The sequence below is a fragment of the Ranitomeya imitator genome, chromosome 1 (assembly GCF_032444005.1).
Source record: "Ranitomeya imitator isolate aRanImi1 chromosome 1, aRanImi1.pri, whole genome shotgun sequence".
Classification (NCBI taxonomy): domain Eukaryota; kingdom Metazoa; phylum Chordata; class Amphibia; order Anura; family Dendrobatidae; genus Ranitomeya; species Ranitomeya imitator.
This window is the reverse complement of record NC_091282.1, coordinates 292,402,033-292,421,760: the sequence shown is the minus strand read 5'-3', so window position 1 is coordinate 292,421,760 and position 19,728 is coordinate 292,402,033. Positions and strand designations below refer to the sequence as shown.

Here is a 19,728-nt window from a genome sequence, read left to right as displayed (position 1 = left end):
CGCGACGGTTGCGACGTGTGGCAATGTGTCGCTAATGTTAGTCTATGGGGAAAAAAACGCATCCTGCAACCAACTTTGCAGGATGCGTTTTTTCACCAAAACGACGCATTGCGACGTGCGTCGTACGACGCTAGTGTGAAAGTAGCCTAAGGAGATTTTACCTGACAGTAATGGCGCAGTCAGACGGTTGTAGAAATGGGAACACTGTGCACGGTCGGCGGCTCTCTCGCCCCGTGTGTGACGGCGTCATGTGTCTCCACAGCTGTGAATCTCAGAGCCACCGGCCAGTCCGTGCACCGTGTTCCGGTTTATACGACCGTCTGACTGCGCCCAAATATATAGGATTTAATACCTGCCACGGTTAACTATAATGGGTGCAGGGGTGGCCCTGACATCTGGGCCCTAGAGCCTAAAATGCCCCAATGGTCCCTTTGGCCCATGAGACGTGTTGAAGATTTTGCATTGAGGTCAGGAGCTTTATGTTACATCACTGCTAGAGGTAGATACAAGCCACAGGCCCGCCCCTCCTTGTGCCATGTGACTAGCCCTGCTGCGGGGCCAGCACAGTGGGCTAGTCCCGACCACTGGACCACCAGGCTTTATTATGGCACTTAGTAAATAGGACCCAGCGCACACTGACACCGCGCCGGGCAAGGCAGACAGCTGGGGGCGGAGCCGGCCTGTGCACTCGCTGGCGCTCATTGGCTGCACGCTGTAGGCTGGGACAGGCTCGGCCAATGGCTGCAGGCAGTGCGCTCAGTAATGCAGCAGCAGCAGCAGCAGCCTGCTCTCCTCATCCCTAGGAGTCTATTGTAAGGGAGCAGCACAAAGAACGCACTGCACTGCTCACTGCATCATCACACTGCACTGCACTGCACAGCATCACATCGCGGACCATGAGCACCAGCATCAGGTACAAGAGCAAGCTGCTGAAGACAGGTGAGCTGGGGAGCGTGCGGGGAGTGCGCGGGGCCCCTGTGCTCACAGCCCTGACCTGTCTGTTTCCTCTCTCCCCTCTCTCTGCTGGATGCCGTGCGGCCTCCCGGGTCCCCCACAGAGGAGAAGGAGGTAAGGGCCCCGTTATGTGTGACTGCATGCAGAGTGCTGCCGTGACAGGCAGACATGGCATCATAGTGTGCAGCCCAGGCATGGCAGCAGTGCCACCTCCTCTACAGCCCGTCATCTGCCCGGTGCTCGGGGTGAGCGGCCTCACAGGCTCCCGATGTCATCTGGACCAGGACTTAACCCATTCTGCATCTGCTAGGGGGGAGTCAGACTGGGAGGGGCTCAGGCGTGCTGGGGGTCCCCCCTCACCCTAATATTCACACCGAAGATCCATCTATCTATCTATATATCTCTGCCATAGACTGCACAGTTATATTTCCACTCCGGCCTTTATTACAATAATAGAAGTAACTGCAAGCAGTAATATTTATGATATAATAAGTTCCGTATACACCTACATTCAATACATACCGCAACAGCCCGGCCGTACACCCCGATAATATGGACACAGAAGAGGCCGCGGGGCAAGAACAGGATCTGGGCCCTCGGCCGCCCAACAGCTCATCCTAAAGAACCATTCCACCTGCAGTAGAGGCGTTATTGGGCCCCTGCCCTGTATACATAGTAACATCTTCTGTAACATGGTCAGTGCTTTCATCACACCCCTAATACGATATTACCAAGCATACATAGTAACACCATTATCATTATCATTATCTATCTATCTAGATAGTCCTTACTGTAATACTTCACATTGTTAGGATTTAGGATGTTAAATGGTATAGATAGATGACGCATATATGTATATTTTATCTATACTGCTTTACATCCCAAAACCTAACAATCTGAACTATTACCTTCTACCTCCCAATATGGCACCCGCCTTGTTCCCATGCTGTAGGCTCTAAGCTTTTGCTCAGATTCAGAGCCATATTATTATTTATTTTTTATGATTTATTTATATAGCACCATTGATTCCATGGTGCTGTACATGAGAAGCGGTTACATACAAGTTACAGATATCACTTACAGTAAATAAACTAACAGTGATAGACTGGTACAGAAGGAAGAGGGCCTTGCCCTTGCGGGCTTACATTCTGCAGGATGGTGGGGAAGGAGACAGCAGGTCATGGTGGTGCTGTAGCTCCGGTGGGGATGAGCTGGCAGTGTGGTCATAGCAGCTTTCTTGAAGAGATGGGTTTTCAGGTTCCTGAAGGATCTTAATGTGGGGGATAATCGGACATGTTGGGGCACAGAATTGCAGGGGAAGGGGGACATTCGGGAGAAGTCTTGAAGGCGATTGGGTGAGGAACAAACGAGTGGGGAGGTGAGAAGGAGGTCTTGGTAGAATCTGAGATTACGTGAGGAAAAATATCTGAAGATTAGTTTGATGATGTACCCAAGAGAAAGGTTATGGTTGGCTTTCTAGGTCAGTGTTAGTAGTTTGAACTGGATACGCTGGGGAATTGGGAGCCAATAAAGGGATTTGCAAAGGGGAGAAGCGGAGGAGTAGTGAGGAAAGAGATGGATTGGTCGGGCAGCAGAGTTAAGGATGGACTGGAGAGGTGCAAGAATACTAGAAGGTAGGCCACAGAGGAGGATGTTGCAGTAGTTGAGGTGGGAGATGATAAGGGCATGCACAAGCATTTTAGTAGAGTGAGGATTGAGGAAAGGATGGATTCTGGAAATATTTTTGAGCTGGGGGCGACAGGAGGTAGTGAGGGCTTGGATGTGAATTTGAAGGATAGCAGAGAGGTGATGCCTGTGCCAGAGAGGTAGATCTGAGTGTCATCAGCGTACAGGAATACATGGGACTTTATGAATTGTTCCAGGCCAAGGGTATAGATGGAGATGAGTAGGGTTCCTAGGACAGAGCCTTGAGGGACTCCAACAGAGAGAGGGTGGGATGAGAAGGTAGTGTATGAGTGGGAGATGCAAAATGTGCAGTTGGAAAGGTAGGAGGAGATCCAGAATAGGCCAAGGTCTATGACACCAAAGGAAGAGAGGATCTGTAGTAGGAGGCAATGGTCTACTGTGTTGAAGGCAAAGAACAGGTCTAGAAGGAGGAGTATAGAGAATTGTCTGTTAGCTTTGGCTGTAAGTCATGGGTGGAAGACAGATTGTACTTTGTTGAAGAGCGAATTACATGAGAGGTGAGATGAAAGTTCAGCATGAACATGCTGCTCAAGGAGTTTGGGAGTGATAGGGGCAATAGCTGGACATAGCTTTTGGGTCGAGATATGAGTTTTTGAGGATAGGTATGATTGTGGCATGTTTGAAAACAGAAGGGAAGGTATCAAAAGTTAGTGATAGGTTGAAAAGATTAGTTAGTGATGGGATAAGTGTGGTGGTGAGGTTGGGGAGGAGCTGGGATGGGGTCAAGTCCACAAGTGGTGAGGTATGTAGGTAGTTTCTATTACTTCACCGATGCCAGCGTACATGGTCATTATAGACAGCATTGTCATGTATAGGAGCCCACTCGATACACTGTGCAGGTTGTGTGCATGGGTATCTGTACACAACAGTGTACAGTATGTAGTGTATATATACATACAAAATATTTCTACACAAATACATCTGTACTATCTGCAATATTAGGCACTGTAATAGTTTGTTCAGTTCCAATCTATTGTCTTGTATATAGATATCATATCTCGGGAATGTCTTGGATGAAAGAATGGATGTTTGTAGTGACGGAAATGTGCAGATACGAGGTCATACACATTTGGTATCTCTTAGTAAGATACAGGTGGTGTATTGTTTGGATCTATTACTAATATAATGCATGTGTTGAGCAGAAATGCCAAACCATTTATCATTAGCAGGAATGTGGGCCCTGGAGCTATATCACTCATCGAAAACATTATGGATAGGGCCAGAGCTGGGCTATACGTGCTAATCTCTATGTAGCAGTGGCATTATATCACTTACCGGGTATTATAGCCTGCGGGACGAGGTGAGGCCTTGATGGCCGGGTGTAGTGATGCCATCACATTGTCCTTGAGCTATCATATCTTCAGCTATGTCTGTCTTCTTTTTCCTCTATTTGTAGCCTTTTTTTGTCCAAATAACAATGTCAGTTCGATTTCTAAGTGTTGCAGTAAAATTTGCATTGCTTAAAATAAAACCGCACAGTACCAGCCGCAAAGTTGCTTTTTCTATATATTGGTTTATTACAACTTCTGTCTATGTGAACATTTCTATGAGACAGTCAGAATTCATCAAATATCACAATGATGTGAGCAGTTTTAATGTGAATGGTCACAATGTGGTTTTAACCTCATATAAATATACCCTCTATGGTCTATAATGGAAATGTGCTCAATAAATATCTCCCTAGGAGACAGAGCAGTGGGCTGCTGCAAACAGCATCTCTCGCTCCGCTGGACCTGGCCCATCGCCCTATGATACCATCTGATCACTAAAGGATGAAGCCAGACCTGCAGCGATCAGCTGACTGCCGGGCTAGCTTTAGGATAGAAAGAGTCAAGCTCAGAGGGCCTCATGCTCATCTGTGTCCATGCACGAATGGTTGTCCAGCACTAGCTTTTTGCTGGTGGGTAAATCTTGTACTACAGAGCTGTATTTGCCTCTTATAACAAATATGGATCCTTATTTCAGCATTTAAAGAGTTATTCCAAAAATAGCTATCCTCTATGTATAACAAAGTGGATAACCTAATGATGTCGTCTCGTCATGAATATAGTTAAAGCGCACATTCTTGACCTCTGCTCCATTGATTGTCTATGGCACTGCTGGAAGAAGCAGAGTACACCACTCAGCTGTTTCCAGCAGTCCCATAGACAATAAGTGGAGCAGAGGTTGAACATGCTCATTTCTAATCCATTAAAATCAGTACTGCATGGGCCCCGCTCAGAACTGCGGGATTTCCAGTTGTCATATAAATAGGAAGAAATTATTCACAATATTTGGAGATATGTCTGAGTTATTTCTTATGTGGTTATGCTTACATTTTGCTCTGGTTTTGTATAATATTGTGTCTGCACACTGGTGTCTTAAGTTTTTAAAGGGTTTTCCCAAGATTTGGGTAAGGTAAACCGCGACCTGTGGGAAGGCTGAAGTGGCAGCCGTAGAACTGGGGTCACGTTTGGTAGATGGCACATCAATACTTCAACCAAGAAATCAATAACTGGAGTCAGGGACAGTAGCAGCAGTGCTGAATATGCATCGATTTAGCAGCTTAATACTTGGTGTTTTATTATTTTATCATATGGCTCCAACCCTGGTAAAATGTTAAACCCTGGAAAGCTCCTTTAGGATATAAGTGCAAAACTGTGTTGAAGACTGCAACCTCTCGTATTTTTAATGCAATCTACAAAAAAAAATAGTATTGCAAATCAGCAAAAACATGCTTTTTTTTCCAGCCGCGATCTATACAGATGGCCTCACCCCTATACAAGTCTTAGCCACTCAGACTTGTCTAATTCGCAATTATTTATACTATTTTTCTCTAAAATGTAGATCTAAAGCGTTTGTGAAACTACAACTCCCAGCATGTTCAGGTTGTCACAAGTTGGAAAACTTCAATTGGGGAAAAACCACACATATTACTTAGGCCTTCTTCCCACACACTATTTTTATATAGCTGTAAAAGCTTGAAAAAACACTCGTTGTGGCGTCTTCATGGTCATTTTTGGCAGTGTTTTTTTTTATTTTGCAATACTTGAAAAACTCCAGAATAAATATGTTTTAAGTCCTATAAAGAAGCTTTAAAGGGAACCTGTCACCCCCAAAATCGAAGGTGAGCTAAGCCCACCGGCATCAGGGGCTTATCTACAGCATTCTGTAATGCTGTAGATCAGTGTTCCCCAAGTCCGGTCCTCAAGAGCCACCAACAGGTCATGTTTTGAGGATTTCCTTAGTATTGCACAGGTGATAATTGCATCACCTGGACAAGCAAGCATTCAATCACTTGTGCAATACTAAGGAAATCCTCAAAACATGACCTGTTGGTGGCTCTTGAGGACCGGAGTTGGGGAACACTGCTGTAGATAAACCCCCGATGTATCCTGAAAGATGAGAAAAAGAGGTTAGATTATACTCACCTGGGGGAGTGTTCCGGTCCGATAGGCGTCGCGGTCCAGTCCGGGGCCTCCCATCTTCTTACGATGACGTCCTCTTCTTGTAGTCACACTGCGGCTCCGGTGCAGGTGTACTTTGTCTGCCCTGTTGAGGGCAGAGCAGAGTACTGCAGTGCGCAGGCGCCGGGAAAGGTCAGAGAGGCCCAGCACCTGCGCACTGCAGTACTTTGCTCTGCCCTCAACAGGGCAGACAAAGTACGCCTGCACCGGAGCTGCAGCGTGAAGACAAGAAGAGGACGTCATCCTATGAAGATAGGAGGCACCGGACCGCGACGCCAATCAGATCGGACCGCCCGCCCAGGTGAGTATAATCTAACCTCTTTTTCTCATCTTTCAGGATACATCAGGGGCTTATCTACAGCATTACAGAATGCATTACAGAATGCTGTAGATAAGCCCCTGATGCTGGTGGGCTTAGCTCACCTTCGATTTTGGGGTGACAGGTTCCCTTTAAAGAAAAAAGCCATACCCAGAGCATGCCACAAATGACATAGACTAGGCTTAATTTAGACAAAACGCTAGGCTTTTCAGTATTTGCTGTAGGCAACATCCGGACACAGCATTTTTGACAGCTAAAGGGCTATTCCCATCTCCACCTTTCATGGCTGAGGTAGAAATCACTGCTTCTAGGTGCCGTCCACCATAGGTGGGGCTGCGAAAACAATATGGTGGCTGCGTACATTGTTCTGTGCTGTGCCTACAAGTCCCATTAATTTCTATGGTAGTTCTGCATACGGCGTAGCACACCTGCGCTCCCCTCTTTTTGTAACCCTGCCTCTGGTAGCTGGGACCTGGAAGAAGTTTGCTGTCTTGGCCATGAAAGGCTGAAAAGGGAATAATATAATTGGCAGCACGGTGGCTCAGTGGATAGCACAGCAGCCTTGCAGCGCTGGAGTCCTGGGTTCAAATCCCACCAAAGACAACAGCTGCAAGGAGTTTGTATGTTCTCCCCGTGTTTGCGTGGGTTTCCTCCGGTACTCCGGTTTCCTGCCACATTCCAAAGACATACTGATAGGGAATTTCGATTGTGAGCCTCATCAGGGACAGCGATAATAATCTGTGCAAACTGTAAAGCGCTGCGCAATATGTTAGCGCAAATCCCTTTAAAAATGACAGCAAAAACTGCCTGTGAACACAGCCCTATATCACTTTGTATCTAGCAAAAGACAAGGGAGAAGGTCAGGATTAATAACCAATGCCATGGCCTCCATTATACTTAGGTTAAGAGGTTTTCCCAAGATTTAAAGTGGATAGGGGATAACCTATTGATACTTGGGAGGGGGTGGGCGAGCATTCCCAAGAACGAAGTTCTACTCCATTTATTTTCTATGGGACTTCTGGAGAATGCCAAGCCATATAATAGACCATGACCTCTGCTAGTAAATACTAAAGCGCCACTCCAGTGGTTTTTATTTATTGCAGCGCCACTTATCTAAGTTTCCCTGCCCCGTCTCATACCCACCATCTTCATTGTTTATCGGCACTGCTTCAGTCATCTTCTGCGGTCTTTCCAGAAGTCACTTGTCAATATAAGTCCAAGAGCCAGAACAAAGCTCTCATACATTGAGAGCTTGTGACTGTTATCTCTGACTTCCGGTCCATCAGATGTTGCTGTCAGAAGATGGCGGATCAGGACCGGAGCGGCGCTGGGAGCAGCTGAAGATGGCGGCTGGTAAGTGGAATACTAGGGTCAGGGAATTTAGATTAGTAGCACCACTCCAACGCTAAAAAAACCTAAAACCCTGAAGTGGTGCTTTAACTGCTGCTAATGTAATCCCAAAGCTAAAGATGAGCCATGTCTACAGAGACTAGTTATTGGTCATATTACACTAATGGTGCTACTTTGAATGTCCCAGTATAATTTTATTTCCTTGGAAGAAAATAAGAAACGTCACCGGCTTCAAGCCTCACTCACGTATCTGATTTTTTTTCTTTTTTTTTTGTGAAAAACAGGCTTTTTTTCAGTGTGACAGCACTTGGATCCCACAAATCGACAGCACATGGATGTGGTTTTTACGCTTTTTATGATGCTGCTGTTTACTCTTTTTGGTAACTACCGTAATGTTTTAAACTGTTATGTGGATGGTTTAAGGTTGCGAGCTGCACCCTCACTCCTCTTATTAATTGTAGAATTATGTGTTACTTTGTAACATCTTATTTTGGCTGGACATGTTCCCCCTGGATTGTAAAGTGCTGCTGAATATGTAGATGCTATAAAAATAAAATGATTATTATGTTTGCGCAGGTGAGCTACTCTGTGGATTTTCTGGAAGGGAAAAAAACTGAAATCTTATCCAACCATCTAAAAAAAAAAACCTCAGTATCAGGCTGCATTCACACATGTGACACGTCTGTGTGGTGTGCTTTTTTTCTCTCAAGCAACACATAAACCCATTGTGCATCCATACTCATCCATTTTAAAAATGGATCCATGTGTCCAAGGCATGAGCCTTAGAGAATGTCCTATTCTTATCCGTTTAGTGCATCAGACACAGCCATTAAAGCCTATATTGAGCCGTTAAACGTGGGTTTTTTACCTGCGGATTTTCCACATCTAATGCAAGTCTATGTGGAAAATCTGCACATAAAACTAAGGGTACGAAAAAGAGGAATTGACATGTTACGGATTTGAAACGCGCGTCGCAGGTCAGCTTATGCTGAGTAAATAAGAAGCACATTGAGCATGCTTTTCTATAAATCTCATCTACTTTTATAAGGCGTGGCGTTTTTGACACCTTAAAAATACGCAGCGTCAGAAACTCATCATGGGCGCACAGCCTTAATTGAACGGTGCTATGGATTTGACATCTGCACCATGTCAATTTATACTATATATTTTTTTTACTGTGAATATTACCTTTTGCAATGAAGAGGATAAATCTAGAGTAACCAGCTCCAAAATCTGCAAAATATGTGACCTGTGTGGATGTAACCTAAGTCCTTCTGCATACAGGCAATAATGTAAGATTTTTCATAGTGTTTGTTATTCTCTTACATTTGCATCTGTTTTTTTTCTGTTGTTTTTCAAGTCCTATAGGAAAGCTTAGAAGAAAAAAAATGAAAAAATCCTATATCTATAAAATGCGGGGCCAAAAGTGATGCCAAAATGCCAGATACCAAATGCGCATGTGCGCTTTATATTTCAACACATCTGGATGCAAGATAACTCGCAAAAACATGAAAAAATGGCCCAAATAATGGGATGTTCCTCTAAAAAAAAAAAATAGCTTGTGTAGGAAAGCAGTCTATAAGTGGAAACAGAAGTGGATTGGATTCATGCAGGGAGAGCTAATACGCCTTCCACGCTTGGCATGGCTCCACAAATGGCATTTGTTTCCAACCTTTCCATACGCATGGAGTCGTTCTATGGATTCTCCATGTGGGAAAATGATTTGTGTAGTTTTTTCTATGTTAAAATATTGGAAATTACCACTTTATAACCTTATAAAAGAGATTTACTAGATGTAATGAAGCAACGCAGCCCATAGTAAAATAGGTGTGGTACCCCCCGACCAGCCCATGAATGCTCTCCTGCTTACATTGGCAGAGGAGCCAGGATGGAGCTCCATAGATCTATTACACATGCAGAGCTGAAGTATTGTGTGTGCCGGGAAAGTCTTGTATGTAAATAATTGACAAAATGAAGTTATTTTTGGAATAAACATTGTTGTATTTTGTCTATTACAAAGCATTATTATCATTGGACAGGTTACACCTTTCACAGGCTTTGATGGGTCAGAGTGGCTGTTCCTGATTATCCAGCCAGCAATCACTGTTTATCTGGCACAACAGCATTACTCAATGACTTGTCATTGTAGTATCCCGAGAAGAGCTGGGTAACACCTAGAGAGCTGTGTCAGGGCACGTACGTAAGGGAGCCTGGCCGTGAGGATCATATACGGAGTTTTATAGGGAAGAGGTTCTATATGTCATTATAGGTTACACTTTGTCTTCATTTTACATTGTTTTTATTATATTACTAGCTGAAGAGCCCGGCGTTGCCTGGGCATAGTAAATATCTGTGGTTAGTTATAGCACCTCACTTCTCTTATTTTCCCATCACGCCTCTCATTTTCCCAATCACATCTTTCATTTTCCCCCTCACATCTCTCATTTTCTCCCTCACACCTCTCATTTTCTCCCTCACTCCTCTCATTCCCCCCTAACACTTGTCATTTCGACCTCACATCTGTCATTTTCCGATCACTTCACTATTTTCCCTCACTCCTCTCATTTTGCACTCAAACCTTTTCATTTTCACCTCACACCTCTCATTTTCACCTCAGTATATACATGTTTGTCATCTCCCTTATATGTAGTATACACCTGTATGTCATCTCCTGTATATAGTATATACCTGTATGTCATCTCCTATATATAGTATATACCTGTATGTCATCTCCTTCTATATATAGTATATACCTGTATGTCATCTCCTCCTGTATATAGTATATACCTGTAGGTCATCTGCTCCTGTATATAGTATATACTTGTAGGTTATATGCTCCTGTATATAGTATATATCTGTGTGTAATCTCCTCCTGTATATACCTGTATGTCATCTTCTATATATAGCATTTACCTGTATGTCATCTCCTCCTGTATATAGTATATACCTGTAGGTTATCTGCTCCTGTATATAGTATATATCGGTGTGTAATCTCCTCCTGTATATACCTGTATGTCATCTTCTATATATAGCATATACCTGTATGTCATCTCCTCCTGTATATAGTATATACCTGTAGGTCATATCCTCCTGTATATAGTATATACCTGTAGGTCATCTGCTCCTGTATATAGTATATACCTGTGTGTCATCTCCTCCTGTATATAGTATATACCTGTATGTCATCTCCTGTATATAGTATGTACCTGTATGTCATCTCCTCCTCTATATAGTATATACCTGTGTGTCATCTCCCCTGTATATAGTATATACCTGTGTGTCATCTCCTCCTGTATTAGACCTCGTTCACACGTTATTTGCTCAGTATTTTTACATCAGTATTTGTAAGCTAAATTGGCAGCCTGATAAATCCCCAGCCAACAGGAAGCCCTCCCCCTGGCAGTATATATTAGCTCACTCATAATAGACAGATCATGTGACTGACACCTGCCGTATTTCCTATATGGTACATTTGTTGCTCTTGTAGTTTGCTTATTACCGTATATACTCGAGTATAAGCCGACCCGAGTATAAGCCGACCCCCCTAATTTTGCCACAAAAAACTGGGAAAACTTATTGACTCGAGTATAAGCCTAGGGTGGAAATGCAGCATTTACCGGTGAATTTCAAAAATAAAAATAGATCATTATTTCCCCATAGCTGTGCCATATAGTGCTCTGCACCGTTCATATTTCCCCATAGGTGTGAACCATATAGTGCTCTGCACCGTTCATTGTGCCCCCTAGCTGTGCCATATACGGTGCTCTGCACCGTTCATTGTGCCCCATAGATGTGCCATATACGGTGCCCTGCACCGTTCACTGTGCCCCATAGATGTGCCATATACGGTGCTCTGCACCGTTCACTGTGCCCCATTGCTGTGCCATATACGGTGCTCTGCACCGTTCATTGTGCCCCATAGATGTGCCATATACGGTGCCCTGCACCGTTCACTGTGCCCCATAGATGTGCCATATACGGTGCTCTGCACCGTTCACTGTGCCCCATACATAGCTGTGCTGTGCCATATACGGTGCTCTGCACCGTTCACTGTGCCCCATAGCTGTGCTGTGCCATATACGGTGCTCTGCACCGTTCACTGTGCCCCATACATAGCTGTGCTGTGCCATATACGGTGCTCTGCACCGTTCACTGTGCCCCATAGCTGTGCTGTGCCATATACGGTGCTCTGCACCGTTCACTGTGCCCCATAGCTGTGCTGTGCCATATACGGTGCTCTGCACCGTTCACTGTGCCCCATAGATGTTCCACATAAATTTGTGCTGCCGCTGCCGCAATAAAGAAAAAAAAACACATACTCACCTCCCTTGATTGCAGCTCCCGGCGTCTCGTTCCGGCGCCTCCATCTTCCCGGCGTCTCTGCTCTGACTGATCAGGCAGAGGGTGCCGCGCACACTGTATGCGTCATCGCGCCCTCTGACCTGAACAGTCAGAGAGCAGAGACGCCGGGAAGATGGAGGCGCCGGGAAGATGGAGGCGCCGGCCGGGAAGATGGATCGGCGCCCGGCGGCTGGAACGAGGACAGGTGAATATGCTATACTTACCTAGTCCTGGCGATCCTCGCGCTGTCCCCTCCTGTCTTCGGTGCCGCAGCTTCTTTCTCTATCAGCGGTCACCGGCACCGCTGATTAGAGAAATGAATAAGCGGCTCCGCCCCTATGGGAGGTGGAGCCGCTTATTCATTTCTGTAATGAGCGGTCCCATGTGACCGCTGGAGAGAGGAAGAAGCTGCAGCACAGAAGACCGTGGGACGGCAGGGACAGCGCGAGGATCGCTGGGACTAGGTAAGTATACCTCAGCGCCCTCACCCCCTCACCCGCCGACCCCACCGCTACCGTGACTCGAGTATAAGCCGAGGGGGGCACTTTCAGCCCAAAAATTTGGGCTGAAAATCTCGGCTTATACTCGAGTATATACGGTAATCAGATTTTTATTTTTGAAGGATAATACCAGACTTGTGTGTGTTTTAGGGCGAGTTTCGTTTGTCAAGTTGTGTGTGTTGAATTGCGTGTAGCGACATGCATGTAGCGACTTTTGTGAGATGAGTTTTGTGTGGCAACATGCGTGTAGCAACTTTTTGTGTGTCGAGTGTTATGAGAGGTAATTCAGTACCACAATGGACATAGAGGTCAGCGCACATACAGTGACCTGGCAATAACCCAAAAAACAAGAACGAGCTCTGAGACGTGGGAACTCTGTTGACCGCAATCCCTAATCCTATCCAACCACACTAAAGGCAGCCGTGGATTGCGACTAACGCTCCCTATGCAACTCGGCACGGCCTGAGAAACTAGCTAGCCTGAAGATAGAAAATAAGCCTACCTTGCCTCAGAGAAATACCCCAAAGGAAAAGGCAGCCCCCACATATAATGACTGTGAGTTAAGATGAAAAGACAAACGTAGAGATGAAATAGATTTAGCAAAGTGAGGCCCAACTTTCTGAACAGAGCGAGGATAGGAAAGGTAACTTTGCGGTCAACACAAAACCCTACAAAAACCACGCAAAGGGGGCAAAAAGACCCTCCGTACCGAACTAACGGCACGGAGGTACACCCTCTGCGTCCCAGAGCTTCCAGCAAGCAGAAAAAAACAAATTGACAAGCTGGACAGAAAAAACAGCAAACAAATAGCAAAGAGGAACTTAGCTATGCAGAGCAGCAGGCCACAGGAACGATCCAGGAGGAAACAGGTCCAATACTAGAACATTGACTGGAGGCCAGGATCAAAGCACTAGGTGGAGTTAAATAGAGCAGCACCTAACGACTTCACCACATCACCTGAGGAAGGAAACTCAGAAGCCGCAGTACCACTTTCCTCCACCAACGGAAGCTCACAGAGAGAACCAGCCGAAGTACCACTTGTGACCACAGGAGGGAGCTCTGCCACAGAATTCACAACAGTCGAGTTGCATGTGACAGGTTAGTGTAGCAAGTTGTGTGCAGCAAGTTTTGCGCATGGCGAGTTTTGCGCATGGCGAGTTTTATGTGTGGTGCCTTTTGAGTATGTGCAAGTTTTGTGAGGCAACTTTTGCATGTGTTGCAACTTTTGCGCATGGCAATTTTTGCGCGTGTGCAAGTTTTGCGTGTGGCGAGTTTTCCATGAGGTGAGTTTTGCACTTGTGGCGAGTTTTGCGTGAGCCTAGTTTTTGCATGTGGCGAGTTTTGCGCGTGGCGAGTTTTGAGCGGCGACTTTTGTGTTTCAACTTTTATGTGGCGAGGTTGGTGTATGTGTGGTGAAATGTGTGCTGAGGGTGGTATATGTGTTCAAGCACGTGGTAGTGTGTGGCATTTTTTGTGTGTGTGTTCATATCCCCGTGTGTGGTGAGTATCCCATGTCGGGGCCCCACCTTAGCAACTGTACGGTATATACTCTTTGGCGCCATCGCTCTCACTCTTTACGTCCCCCTTGTTCACATCTGGCAGCTGTCAATTTGCCTCCAACACTTTTCCTTTCACTTTTCCCCATTATGTAGATAGGGGCAAAATTGTTTGGTGAATTGGAAAGCGCGGGGTTAAAATTTCACCTCACAACATAGCATATGACGCTCTCAGAGTCCAGACGTGTGACTGTGCAAAATTTTGTGGCTGTAGCTGCGGCGGTGCAGATGCCAATCCCGGACATACACACACACACACACACACACACACATAAACACACATTCAGCTTTATATATTAGATTATTTAATTCCTTTTATTTTTATAGAGGTCTATGAAAAATGTAATGCGGATAGCAACCCCCTCGTCTTGTCTCCTTGTACCTTGTTTCCCACGTATAGATTACATTTAGGTACTAATATATACAGTATGTTCATATGGCTTAAATCTCAGTATTGGTAATCCTGCCGTGCTATTGCTCTTGGTTGTGTAGTCCATGGGATCTGCACTGATAGGCCTCAATGAACACATCTGGTTGTTTTAGGGCCGCTTTTTCTGTTTTTCACATTGTGACCCATGTATTGGGGAAAAAAGTATTTAGTCAGCCACTAATTGTGCAAGTTCTCCCACTTAAAAAGATGAGAGAGGCCTGTGATTGACATCGTAGGTAGACCACAACTATGAGAGTCAAAATAAGAAATCAAATCCAGAAAATCACCTTGTCTGATTTGGCAAGATTTATTTAGCAAATTATGGTGGAAAATAAGTATTTCGTCACTCAAAAGCAAGCAAGATTTCTGGTTGTCACAGACCTGTAACTTCTTCTTTAAGAGGCTCCTCTGTCCTCCACTCATTACCTGTAGTAATGACACCTGTTTGAACTTGTTATCAGTAAAAAAGACACCTGTCCACAATAACAAACAGTCACACTCCAAACTCCACTATAGTGAAGACCAAATAGCTGTCGAAGGATACCAGAAACAAAATTGTAGCCCTGCACTAGGCTGGGAAGGCTGAATCTGCAATAGGCAAGCAGCTTGGTGTGATGAAATCAACTGTGGGAGAAGTAATAAGAAAATGGAAGACATTCAAGACTACTGATAATTTCCCTCGATCTGGGGCTCCACGCAAGATATACGTGGGTCAAAATGATCACAAGAACGGTGAGCAAAAACTCCAGAACCACAGGGGGACCTAGTGAATGACCTGCTTAGGACTGGGACCACCGTAACAAAGGCTACTATCAGTAACACACTACGCTGCCAGGGACTCAGATCTTGCAGTGCCAGATGTGTCCCCCTGCTTAAGCCAGTACATGTCCGTGCCCGTCTGAAGTTTTCTAGAGAGCATTTGGATTATCCAGAAGAGTATTGGGAGAATGTCATGTCGTCTGATGAAACCAAAGTAGAACTGTTTGGTAGAAACAATACTCGTGTTTGGAGGAGACAGAATGCTGAGTTACATCCAAAGAACACCATACCTACTGTGAAGCATGGAGGTGGCATGATCATGCTTTGGGGCTGATTCTCTGCAAAGCGACCAGGATGACTGATCCGAGCACATGAAAGAATGAATGAGGCCATGTATCGTGAGATTTTGAGTGCAAACCTTCCATCAACAAGGGTATTGAACATGAAACTTGGATGGATCTTTCAGTCAATGATCCCAAGTCTACTGCCAGGGCAGAAGGAGTGGCTTTGTAAGAAGCATATGAAAGTCCTGGAGTGGCCTAGCCAGTGTCCAGATCTCAACCCCATAGAAAACCTTCGGAGGAAGTTGAAAGTCTGTGCTGCCCAGAGACAGGCCCAAAACATCACTGATCTAGAGGAGATCTGCATGGAGGAATGGGCCAACATACTACCAACAGTGTTTGCCAACCTTGTGAAGAGTTACAGAAAACGTTTGACCTCTGTCATTACCAAAAAAGGATATATAACAAAATATTAAGGTGAACTTTTGTTAATAACCAAATACTTATTTTCCACCATATTTTGCAAAATAAATCGGACATGGTGATTTTCTGGATTTGTTTTCTCATTTTCACTCTTAGTTGTGGTCTACCTATGATGTCAATTACAGGCCTCTCTCATCTTTTTAAGTGGGAGAACATGCACAATTGGTAGCTGACTAAATACTTTTTTTCCCCACTGTACATTTGAGTTAACTATTTGCCAACATCCATTTCACCATATGCAAATGGGACAAATAGAGAGGAACGACAGGGTGTGTTGAAATGCAACATACTCAATCAGTCTCCGTGAACATCTGCCATTGAGGGAGATTGGAGAGACCCCTATACACAATGGCATTTATGTAAAGGAGATGACCAGTTTAAGGTGGATTTACAGATCCGTGTATGAACTGGCTGCAGATCTCCTGATCCAAACCCAACGGCTTCATAGGCTATTTTGAATATCTCTGTCCGCACTTGGACCATGAATCATAAATGTATTAACAGGCCTCACTTGAGTGTTTTTCCTTCCTGGGAGGGGCAGCTATGGTTGATGTGCTAGTTTTTATGTTCACAAAAATGATCTGATTCAAATAAAAAAAGGGTTGTCCGAGATTAGAAGAAGGTGTCTTTTTTTCAGGCACATAATCAGTCCTTGGTTCTGTTTGGTATTACAGCTTATCTTCGTTCAAGTCAAGTCAGTGAGTATCAGTTCTAGAAGCGGCCCATGGACAAGTGTTGCCTGTTCCTGGACAACCCTTTTAACATTTCAGAGACAGTTGGACAATTTCTATAACATTATATACAATCTAAGCTTATGGGTTCATGCATGATACAGTAATAGGACTTCAATAAAGGTGCATAGGACCGCTAATGTTTCTCAGTATAACACTGAATTGTCTTTATCCTGAATGAACTGGACTAGAAATGAAAAAATTCTAGGTTGTGAAGTATTCAACTCTAGAAAACTTGATTGTTACCTTATGGAGCCTTCACGACTGCACAAGAATGTTGGGCAACCATGTAATGGAGAGCCAAATGACCTCCACACCACATTTTGGGACTAATGAGTTGAGGCGTGTTTTATTATCCCTGACAAAAAAAATGTATACGGCAAGCAGCTGTATTGAATAATGTGGCAGGTGTGAAAGAGGCCTAAGGGTATGTGCGTCAGTAGGTGACAGAGTGCAAAACTGAGTTTTTTTTTAAGATAATTGCTGGACAAGAAAATCAGAATCGAAATAGGAACATAAATGTTATGACCAGATAGTGGTGGGTCCCATGTTATTCATTGGTAATTCATCCCCCTGCACGATTTATATACCATCAACATAAATGTGAGGCTTAATTAGATGCATTTTAGATTCAAGATTGTACTGTGCACTGAAAGGTTTGTCTCATGAGGACAAATTTCGTCATGGGATGACTAGAAAATGTATTGTAAATATGACATTGCAAAAGGTTTATCTAGGAAATTCTTAATGCAATAAACATTGATCGCCTCCTGGAACAGCTCCACTTCCCTGGTGGACTCCTCGGTCATTGTTGATTTCCCATGAAACCAACTAGCTACGTAAATTCATGGCCTCAGCGGTCTGGTGCCTCACATATAAGCATCACCGCGGAGGCCATTGATAACGTGGTTAGGCGGTAGGTGGTCAACTCCAGGGAAATAGGCAGAGACCGACAGTGACCACTTAAGCAGTGACGCTGGAACAGAATGGGTTTGATACATAAGCCATATTTATTTTTTTATATTGAAGCATTCCTTGGATTACCAAAAATAGCTATGGTATATTCTGGACACCCTGTTTAATTTTATTTCTAAAGCTCTTTAAAATATTCTAATAGATGTTAAAAAAAATTGCTTCCAGAGTGAGATAAGTACACAAACAAAAGCATCAAATTTGGCGACCCTGTGATCGGAATAGTTACCAACCACCTTATTCTACACATGGAAGTCATGTGGACTTCTTGAGACTCCCTGTTACTGTCCAGAGAAGAGAACAACTCATAAAGAGCAGCTCTGTCTCTGTAGACCAAGAGTGGGGAACCTCAGGCCCCAGGGCCATTTACGGCCCTCGATGACCTTTTATCCGGCCCCCAGGGCAGATTCTCAGGGACCGCATTCTTGGGCAGGGAGCTGTATTTTGATTACCACCAGCTCATTAATTTCTTCTTTCTCTGTTAGCACACACACGCAGTGTTCACTACTGAACATTGAAGGGCATGCAATGTAAGATTACATCCTGACACCAGGGCCAGAGTCAGGATGTACTTTGTGGGTGGAGTTTGTACAGCCCCCAAAGGATGGTATAAATATCCAAATGGCCATTGGCAGAAAAAAGATTCCCCACCCCTACTGTAGACCATCCTATCCTTGGGAATATAGTGTGACACACAACTTGAGAGCTTAGGGGGCTATGATTGTTTCCCTTACTGCCCTAAACAACTACATGACGGCATGGTTGAACATATGTTTTAATGGCTGGCTTGTAATACTTGGCTTTTCCAAAATTGGTGTTACTGCCGGTTTCAGAAGACAGCACATTGCTGACAGTCCTTTTGAAGATCTACATGAAAAATAGCATCTTTTATGACAAATGAAAAAAGTGCATCTCATAAATATCCCCTTATGGAAATAAACTTTCCATGTAAAGCCTTTATAGTGACCTTTAGTGCACACAGGCCTCAGTATAAAGCATTAGGTAGAGAAAAAGCACCCTGAGCCTATGAATAGTCAGACGATGGACATCCACTAACGCACCCCAGGGTTTCTCTAGACTCGTAGAGTATAATGATCTGCGGTTATGGACCAAAGTTGTGACTTTCTGGAGCAGAACTGACAGGGAGCCAACATTATTATTATTATTATTATTTATTGTTATAGCGCCATTTATTCCATGGCGCTTTACATGTGAGGAGGGGTATACATAGTAAAAACAAGTACAATAATCTTAAACAATACAAGTCATAACTGGTACAGGAGGAGTGAGGACCCTGCCGCGAAAACTCACAATCTACAAGGGATGGGTGAGAATACAATAGGTGAGGATAGAGCTGGTCATGCAGTGGTTTGGTCGATCGGTGGTTACTGCAGGTTGTAGGCTTGCCGGAAGAGATGGGTCTTCAGGTTCTTTTTGAAGGTTTCGATGGTAGGCGAGAGTCTGATGTGTTGGGGTAGAGGGTTCCGAGTAAGGGGTGATACGCGAGAGAAATCTTGTATACGATTGTGGGAAGAGGAGATAAGTGGGGAGTAGAGAAGGAGATCTTGTGAGGATCGGAGGTTGCGTGTAGGTAAGTACCGGGAGACGAGGTCACAGATGTATGGAGGAGACAGGTTGTGGATGGCTTTGTACGTCATGGTTAGGGTTTTGTACTGGAGTCTCTGGGAAATGGGGAGCCAGTGAAGGGATTGACAGAGGGGAGAGGCTGGGGAATAGCAGGGGGACAGGTGGATTAGTCGGGCAGCAGAGTTTAGAATAGATTGGAGGGGTGCGAGAGTGTTAGAGGGGAGGCCACGGAGCAGGAGGTTGCAGTAGTCAAGGCGAGAGATGATGAGGACATGGACTAGGGTTTTTGCAGATTCTTGGTTGAGGAATGAA

General features: G+C 44.6%; 1 protein-coding gene across 2 annotated transcripts in view; it reads left to right on the top strand.

Annotated features, from left to right (window-relative positions):
- Positions 1-688: 688 nt before the first annotated feature.
- The window catches only part of SEPTIN5 (septin 5), a 109,044-nt gene continuing 90,004 nt past the window's right edge, over positions 689-19,728 (top strand). The window contains exon 1 of one of the 2 annotated variants that reach the window (XM_069756456.1): positions 689-939. The gene's annotated coding sequence lies outside the window, so the exon portion shown is untranslated. Of the gene's footprint in view, positions 1,069-19,728 lie in introns of both variants that reach the window. The other variant, XM_069756448.1, reaches the window with a different exon arrangement.